A 9306-nucleotide genomic window follows, 5' to 3' on the forward strand; every position below is an offset into this window, starting at 1 on the left:
AATCGCCCTGAAATGCAGCCTGCGGGGAAGGAGGGCCTCCCCAGGGCAGGGTGTGGGGCCATGAGCCGCTGGAGTCCTTTCCAGGAGCCAGGGACAGCGCAAAGCCAGTCCACTGTGGCTCGAGGGACGGAGCTTGTCTCCGTGGCTCTGACCCTCCCTGAAGGTGTGAGTCACCGCCGCGGGGCAGCGTCTGGCAGTTCACCCCCTCGCCCTTTCTCCCCCTCCCTCACCCCATCATCCAAACTTCCAAACACGGGGACTGGGGAACACGGCACCACAGTGACCCCGCAGACCCAGCAGGTGGCTACGATGAATACTCACGGGAGGCTGGTTGTTCCAACATCTCCGCCCACCACCCCATCCACCCCTGGATTTGTAGCACATCCCAGAAATCCTTTGATTGGCCCTGATGCTGTGGCCTTGAGCAGGTGAAGTGGGCAGCAAACCACGAGCTTCTCCAAGGCAACCACCTGATCAGTGCCAGGCGGCGCCTTTGGGCTCTGACACCTGACTTCTCACTCGTCTTCTGGAAAAGGTGACGGCAGGTGGCTTAGCATGAATGCACTTGAGCTGGTGTTCAGAGGTTGAGGGTCTTTCTCAAATGGAGGAACTTCTTTTAGGGAGCTTACGATGTGTATGATTGATGGTGTTCTGAAGATACAAATGCAGGGATGACAGACAGATGGATAGATACACAGGTAGTGTGTGTGTTCAGTCTCTCAGCTGTGTTCAGCGTTTTGCGACCCCATGGACTGTAGTCCACCAAGCTCCTCTGCCCGTGGGATTTCCCAGGCAAGAGTACTGGAGTCGGTTGTCATTTCCTCCTGCAAGGGGTCTTCCTGACCCAGGGATCAAGCCTGGGTCTCCTGAATTGCAGGGAGATTCTTTACCCACTGAGCCATCAGGGCAGATACATAGATAGGTAGACAGATAATCGGAAGATGATAGGAAGATGGTAGATAAATTGACAGGTGGGTAGAGATAGGTTCTAAGAACCTGTGTGTACATCTTTGTACTAAACTCCGGCTGCTCTCTATAAAATATTCCTCAACTTTAATTCCCTCAGGCCATGTTCCGTTGCCACTTTGCCCTAGAGAAACCATTTTATGACTACTACTTAAAACAATAAGCATACAGCTGATGAGCTCATTTTTGGATTTGGTGCTAACTAAATCCATTGATTTCTAAAATGCTTTCAATGCACAGCGTTTACTAATGCCTTTAAGATGCAGGTATAGACCCACAACCCACATCGACTGCAGCCTGGCGTGCTGCAGCCCATGGGGTCGCAAAGAGTTGGACACGACTGAGCAACAAAACAACAAGAGACTGACATGTTTACATTTGTTTTTTACAAATCACCTAAAAAGTGAAAGTGGAAGTCACTCAGTCCTGTCCGACTCTTTGTGACCCCATGGACTGCGGCCTGCCAGGCTCCTCTGTCCATGGAATTCTCCAGGCAAGAACACTGGAGTAGGTTGCCCTTCCCTTCTCCAGGGGATCTTCCCAACCCAGAGATAACCCGGGTCTCGCACATAGCAGGCAGACTCTTTACCATCTGAGCCACCTACGTCAATCAATCGACCCCTCAAGATGAGGCTGTTCTAACAGATTCCTAGTGATTCCTCCTGTCTCTCACTTGGCCCAGCCCTCCTGTATGCACACACAGATACCTCGTAAAGAGGGGGATTTTATCATGACAGCCTGCTCAGGCTTTCGATGAGGGTGAAGGCAAACACAGATGGGAGGGGCCCCTGCAGATGGACACCCGGCTGGGGCTGGCCCTGCCTCTCTCCGGCCCTGAGGACCTCTCTCCTTCTGACACCCCGGTCACACTGCCTTTATTCCACGTGTGGCACTCACGGCTTGACGTTTTAACAGCATGTCCTGGAAGCTGAATCTTAACTCTCGGTTAGGTCGCAAACCTCTTGGTATCAGAGATAATACATCGTTCTTTTACTTCTCTGCAACAGTCGATGCACGCAATGGACACATGCGGTTCATCTGCTATAACCAGTTAGTGGACTAGGAAGCGGGGCCCTGACGCACGGTGACAGCAGTAAGAAGGCTCAAGCGCGGGAGCTCACGGCGGCCTCGAGAAGAGCGAGCAAATGGTTAGATGAGAAGGGCAGACGACCCCAGAGATGGCCACAGAGAAGGGCCAGGCTGGATTACAGGAGCCTTCCCGGAAGAACCGGCGTCTCTCCTGCGATGGGATTTTGATAATCGGAGAAAGTTCAGAGTTTTATTTCAATCAATAAGAATAAACGTGTGGTATCCTGAGGAAAAGGCAAACGATCTGTTCTGCTCTACAGGGATGGCTGGATTTCTAACAAGGCTTAATTAGTCAAAAGCATAGTTTAATGAGATAAAAGGAGCTAGATTCAGAGAATGTATGATAGGCAATCACAAAGTAATTTTTCCTCCAAGTATTTTAGCAACAATTTTTAAAATATTAGTAGTAGGTTTAAGCTGCATGGATCACACTGAAGTAATATTTGTTGATACAAATGAACAAAATCCTAAAAACACCTCCTGTCATTTAACTCACATGTTCAGGTGCTCTGAATTCTGCTATTTTTGACCTTGACTTTGACAACGTTTTGTGGAAGAATCCATAGCCTCCAGGGATAAACCGTGAAGAGGATGGGGTCAGAGCAGAGCCTACAGACCAGATCAGCACGAGTCTGGATGTGCGCTGGGAGCTCTCACTGCTGTGTAGCCTCTCATGTGCTTCTGCACTAATTTCAGTGTGAATACCTTAAGGACAAAGACACGAACACAAATCTTACCCTTAAAAAATAGCTTAAATATTGTATAAAGGATAAGATCGGCCTTCCATCCTGGCCTTCCAACTTCCTGGCTTAAAATTCAGCATTCAGAAATGAAGGTCAGGGCGTCTAGTCCCATCACTTCATGGCAAATAGATGGGGAAACAATGGAAACAGTGACAGACTTTATTTTCTTGGGCTCCAGAATCACTGCAGATGGTGACTGCAGCCATGAAATTAAAAGATGCTTGCTCCTTGGAAGAAAAGTTATGACCAACTTAGCATATTAAAAGGCAGAGACATTACTTTGCCAACAAAGGTCCGTCTAGTCAAGGCTATGGTTTTTTCCAGTAGTCATTTGTGGATGACTTTATAGTCCAACTCTGAAGTTGGACTATAAAGAAAGCTGAGCACTGAAGAATTGATGCTTTTGAACTGTGGTTTGGATAAGACTCTTGAGAGTCCCTTGGACTACAAAAAGATCCACCCAGTCAATCCTAAAACAAATCAGTCCTGAATATTCATTGGAAGGGCTGATGCTGAAGCAGAAACTCCAATACTTTGGCCACTTGATGAGAAGAACTGACTCATTGGAAAAGACCCTGATAGTGGGAAAGACTGAAAGCGGGAGGAGAAGGTGACGGCAGAGGATGAGATGGCTGGATGGTGTCACCAACTCCATGGACAGGAGTCTGAGCAAGCTCCGGGAGTTGGTGATGGACAGGGAGGCCTGGCGTGCTGCAGTCCGTGGGGGTCACAAAGAGTCAGACATGACTAGATGACTGAACAGAACTGAACTGACGAGACTTTCAAAACAATATCGTCTTCTCAAAAATAATATTAATCTGGCATCCCTGAAGGTTGGGAGAAGAAAAGAAAGAAGTGAAAGTTAACTCCATGAAAGCTCAAAATGGCTGTTTTACTTAAGAATCATGACTAAGATCATTCAGGGTTTTGGGTAGAGGTGGGGTCTGTTTAAAAAACTTGCCCTATCACATTTCAGGATGTAAATGAATTGAAATAACAAAGACATGTGTGAATTCAAATGCTAAAATAAAATTATTAATCTTTTGTCTTACCTAAATATGCTTCATTTTTTGATTAGTAAACAATTTAGGACAACTCTTAAAAAGGATTTCTTTCTAGCTATTTTGGGGTTTGTTTTAGGGTTTAGTATTTCCCTATAAGAAAAACTATAGTTTACATTTTGCTTTGCTGGTTTAATAGTTATTCATGCGCAAAGCACAAAAACATGCCTCAAAACCATCAGCAAATTAACAGTAAGAAATCAGAGACAGCAAAGATTGTAAATGCATCACAAAAGAAGTACCACAGAAAATAAGCTTAATGGCATCAAGATGAGCATCCTTAGATGAAACATGTTTTAGGCCTGTTTTTTAACTTATTTTTTAGTGACAGGCATAACTTGATTTGTTCTCCTTTTTGCATGGACAGAATACTAGGTGAATGTACAAATATGTTACTTAAGTATCCGACAAATTTAAGAACATGGTGAATAAAACCATATTTTCAGTTTCCTCAAGCTATTCTCTCGTATTGAGCCTCAGGGAAACTTTATCTCATGGGACTAAACATCACTTATTACCCTGTTCTGTTTAGTGAAAAAGTCTAAAGTGAAAGTCACTCAGTCGTGTCCAACTCTTTGTGACCCCATGGACTATACAGTCCATGGAGTTCTCCAGGCCAGGATACTGGAGTAGGTAGCCTTTCCCTTCTCCAGGGGATCTTCACAACCCAGGGATCGAACCCAGGTCTCCTGCATTGCAGGCGGATTCCTTACCAGCTGAGCCACCAGGGAAGCCCAAGAACACTGGAGAGGGTAGCCTATCCCTTCTCCAGAGGACCTTCCTGACCCAGGAATTGAACCAGGGGTCTCCTGCATTGCAGGCAGATTCTTTACCAACTGAGCCACAAGGGAAGCATCTCAATAAGTCCCAGCTGTAGAAGGTGAAACCTCAGAGGGCTAAGGACCTCGATCCTAAATCTGTTTAGTCTCCACAGATCGTTTGACAGCACCAGCAGGCTAGTCAAGAGCGCTGTTTATTAAAGACTCACTAAGTGCTCAGCGTTTTGTATGAATTATTTCTTACACTAACCCAAAAAGCCATGAAATTAAAAGACACTTACTCCTTGGAAGGAAAGTTAGGACCAACCTAGAGAGCATATTCAAAAGCAGAGACATTACTTTGCCAACAAAGGTCCGTCTAGTCAAGGCTATGGTTTTTCCTGTGGTCATGTATGGATATGAGAGGTGGACTATAAAGAAAGCTGAGCCCCAAAGAATTGGTGCTTTTGAACTGTGGTGTTGGAGAAGACTCTTGAGAGTCCCTTGGACTGCAAGGAGATCCAACCAGTCCATTCTAAAGGAGATCAGCCCTGGGTGTTCTTTGGAAGGACTGATGCTGAAGCTGAAACTCCAGTACTTTGGCCACTTCACACGAAGAGTTGACTCACTGGAAAAGACTCTGATGCTGGGAGGGATTGGGGGCGGGAGGAGAAGGGGACGACAGAGGATGAGATGGCTGGATGGCATCACCGACTCTACGGACCTGAGTCTGAGCAAGCTCTGGGAGATGGTGATGGACAGGGAGGCCTGGTGTGCTGCGATTCATGGGGTCGCAAAGAGTCAGACACGACTGAGTGACTGAACTGAACTGAACCCAAAAAGACACTCTTCCAATCGTATGAAGGAAGACACTGAGGCGCAGGAAAGCTGTCTGCCTGGGCAGAAACTGGCGACACGGGCTCCATTCCAGCAGGCGACTCCAGCTCCAGGTCTTACTCCTCGCCTCCCAAGCCCCCGGGGCCACCGCTCCCAGCTGTCTCTTGTTTCCAGGCTGCTGCTGCTGCTGCTGCTAAGTTGCTCCGGTCGCTCGGACTCTGCGACCCCACAGATGGCAGCCCACCAGGCTCCCCCGTCTGTGGGATTCTCCAGACAGGAACACTGGAGTGGGTTGCCGTTGTGTTCTCCAAGTTTAGACGCTGGAGTCTTGGGTTTCCTGGCCCAGCGCTTTCCCATTATACCACTGTCTCAGATAAGCATACAGGGAACTTGGAAGTATGTCACGTCATTGTTCTTCTTGACTATTCTGAAATAATATTGATGCCCTTTTCCTGTTTTAAGGAAAACTCTAACTGCTTGCTCCTTGCTTTGAACTATCACGGCTCTGTCTTACCCCAAATCAGTATGAAAGACTTATATCCAAAGAGACAAAGAAATCACCCAACAAGAGTAAGACAGACAAGCCAACATAAAGAAGGAAAACTTCAGGCAAACGCTCACATGAGAAGATATGTGGATGGGATACAAGCGTGTGAAACAGTACTGGGCATCACTGTTTCCCAGGGAAATGCAAATATAAAACCACAAGGGGGTAACACCTCATATCAGTTACCAACTGTAACGGCTAACATTAAAAAGACTGACAATGCTGAGTACTGAAGGCTTGAAATAAGGAACTGGAGCTCTCATCTGTTCCCGGTGGGAATGTCTGTGAGTGACGCCTCTTTAAAAATCAGCCTGGTAGTTTCCTTTAAAGCTAAAAATACACTTAAAATGCGATCCAGCAACTACCTTCCCAGGAGAAAGGTACTTTCTACTTATCCAGGAGAAAAAGAAACAGCATCCTACAAATATCTGTACACAAAGGCCCACAGAAGCGTTATTCCTAAGAGCTACATCTGGAAGCAGCGCAAGCCCTGTGGACAGGCGAATGGATGAACAGGTGTGCTGCGTCCAGACGGGGCCCTGTCACTCAGAAAGATTCCCACTGAAACAGGAGCAACACAGACACGTTTCTACATCACAAGGATGACAGAAGGGACAGGAAAGAGTGCACACCACGATTCCACTCACACGAGGCTCCTGGGAAGCCAGTTCTAACCTCTGCCTGCAGAAGTGATGCCCATGGTTTCTTGGAGCCAATAGCGTGCAGTGGCCATTGGCTAGAGAGGGATTTTTGAGGTTGATGAAAAATGTCTCTATCTTCATTGTAATGATGTTTACATACATTTGTCAGAATACACCAAACTTTGTACTTAAAATGGGTACATTTTAGTGTATAAAGCTCCCTCAGTAATACTGAGTTAAGAATAAAAAGGAAACATGTCATAGTACTATTATGTCGTGTTTATTTGGGGACTTTGCTGAGGACGGTGGCCCAGGAGACCGCCTCTCAGATGCTCCCAGGAAATGTTCCAGAGAGGTGAGGGGGCGCACACACTGTCTTCTGGGGGTTGGATTAATTTGCTAGAGCAGCTCATAGAACTCAGACCAACGTGCTGTTTACTAGATGACTGGTCTGTTATGAAAGGGTGAGACCTGGGAGCAGCCGAGAGAGCGAAGGACAAGGTGTGGGAAAGCACAGCGTGTGGAGCGTCCGTGCACTCTCGGGGCCCACTCTGCAAGTCTCCCCGGTTTCACCAGCCTGGAAGCTCTCCAACCCTGTCCTTTTGGGTTCCTATGGAGGGGCTTTATCACGCAGGCACAGTTAAGATTAGCTGTTGGCGATCTAGCCCAACCTCTAGCCCTCTGCCTTCCCCAGAGGGCAGAGGTGGGGCCTGGGAGGTGGGGCTGCAAGTTCCAGCCCTCTCTGCTGGCAACAAGCCCCACCCCAGGGGCTTTCTGAATGTTGCTTTATTAACATAACAAAAGACACTTTTACAACTCTTAACTGAGGAAATTGCAAGGGTTTAAAAATTCTGTGCCAGAAACAGGAAAGAAGACCGAATATACACACATTTCTTTCCGTGTGTGTAAGTCACTCAACTTGTCCAGCTCTTTGGGACCCCACGGACTGCAGCCCATCAGACTCCTCTGTCCACAGAATTCTCCAGGCAACAATACTGGAGTCTGGTCCCATTCCTTCTCCAGGGGATCTTCCTGACCCAGAGATTGACCCTGGGTCTCCTGAATTGCGGGCAATTCTTTATCATCTGAGCCACCAGGGGAAGCCATATTATTGTCAGCTAAAAACAATGCACAATGTGAGAGTTGAGAGTTAAGTTTTATTTGGGGCAAAATGAGGAGTATAGCCTGGAAGACAGCATTTCAGCTAACTCTGAGGAGCTCTTCCAAAGCAGCAGCAGGGAGGAGTTACATGCAATTTTCCTGAAGGGGGTGCGTGCCATCAAGTAGCTGGCTTTATAAATCACAGCTTCACAAATCCTGAGTAGCTCTTCAGTTGCCCTCGTGGGGTATGACTAACAAAGTCTGGGCTTTCCTTTCCAACCCACCTCCCACTTGGTTGCAAAATCTTCACTTCTGCAGGGGACAAGGCACACTGATCCTGAGATGTTTACAAGACTGGATGATCAGATGAACCTCCGCAAAGTGTTTTATATTATCCACCCTGGAGAAAATAACACTTGAAATAGATTGTTTGAGACATTGTTACTGACATGGTCAAAAAGTCAACTAAATTAAAGATAATTTGTCAGAATTAATTAGATATCCATGAAACTTGCCAACAAAGGTTTGTCTAGTCAAGGCTATGGTTTTTCCTGTGGTCATGTATGGATGTGAGAGTTGGACTGTAAAGAAGGCTGAGCGCTGAAGAATTGATGCTTTTGAACTGTGGTGTTGGAGAAGACTCTTGAGAGTCCCTTGGACTGCAAGGAGATCCAACCAGTCCATTCTAAAGGAGATCAGCCCTGGGTGTTCTTTGGAAGGAATGATGCTAAAGCTGAAACTCCAGTACTTTGGCCACCTCATTGGAAGAGTTGACTCATTGGAAAAAACTCTGATGCTGGGAGGGATTGGGGGCAGGAGGAGAAGGGGACGACAGAGGATGAGATGGCTGGATGGCATCACCGACTCGATGGACATGGGTCTGAGTGAACTCCGGGAATTGGTGATGGACAGAGAGGCCTGGTGTGCTGCGATTCATGGGGTCGCAAAGAGTCGGACACGACTGAGTGACTGAACTGAACTGAACTGAAACTTGTATTCTTTCCTAGAAACATATTATCTAACTTGATGCTATCTTTACAAATTTTGTTTGCAAAATACTACACATTTTGACAAATACTGCCTCTCAGCCTAATCATTCCGTTGCCAGATTCGGGATGACCAGTGCTCTCATTTTCTCCACTCATCTCCCTGGGTCCAGCTGCCCGGCCTTCTCTTTCTTCATAAGTCTTGTTTCTGATGCTTAGGGTAACATTAACTATAATTAAACAACATAAGGACAGACAAATTAGTGTTCCAATCATTACATTTTAACATGACATTTTATTTTGCAGAAAAATGTCCTAAACAAATAGTATTTTGTTTGCTATTTTCAAAAGTTAAATACTGCATTTGAAAAGAGTTGATAATTTTGACAAGTATTATACAAAAAGCTCTGTGAGTCCTACTTAAGGGTTATATCCTCATTTGACAACTAAACCAAATCTGTGGAATTTACATGAAAAGAGAAAGACTAATTATGCAACCTGTCACCAATAACCTGCCAGTAGGCAGCAAGCACCCACGTTTTGTGGAGGAGGTGATGTCACAGAGCCCCAGCTCTTG

The sequence above is a fragment of the Bubalus kerabau genome, chromosome 9 (genome assembly GCF_029407905.1).
Source record: "Bubalus kerabau isolate K-KA32 ecotype Philippines breed swamp buffalo chromosome 9, PCC_UOA_SB_1v2, whole genome shotgun sequence".
Taxonomy (NCBI): domain Eukaryota; kingdom Metazoa; phylum Chordata; class Mammalia; order Artiodactyla; family Bovidae; genus Bubalus; species Bubalus kerabau.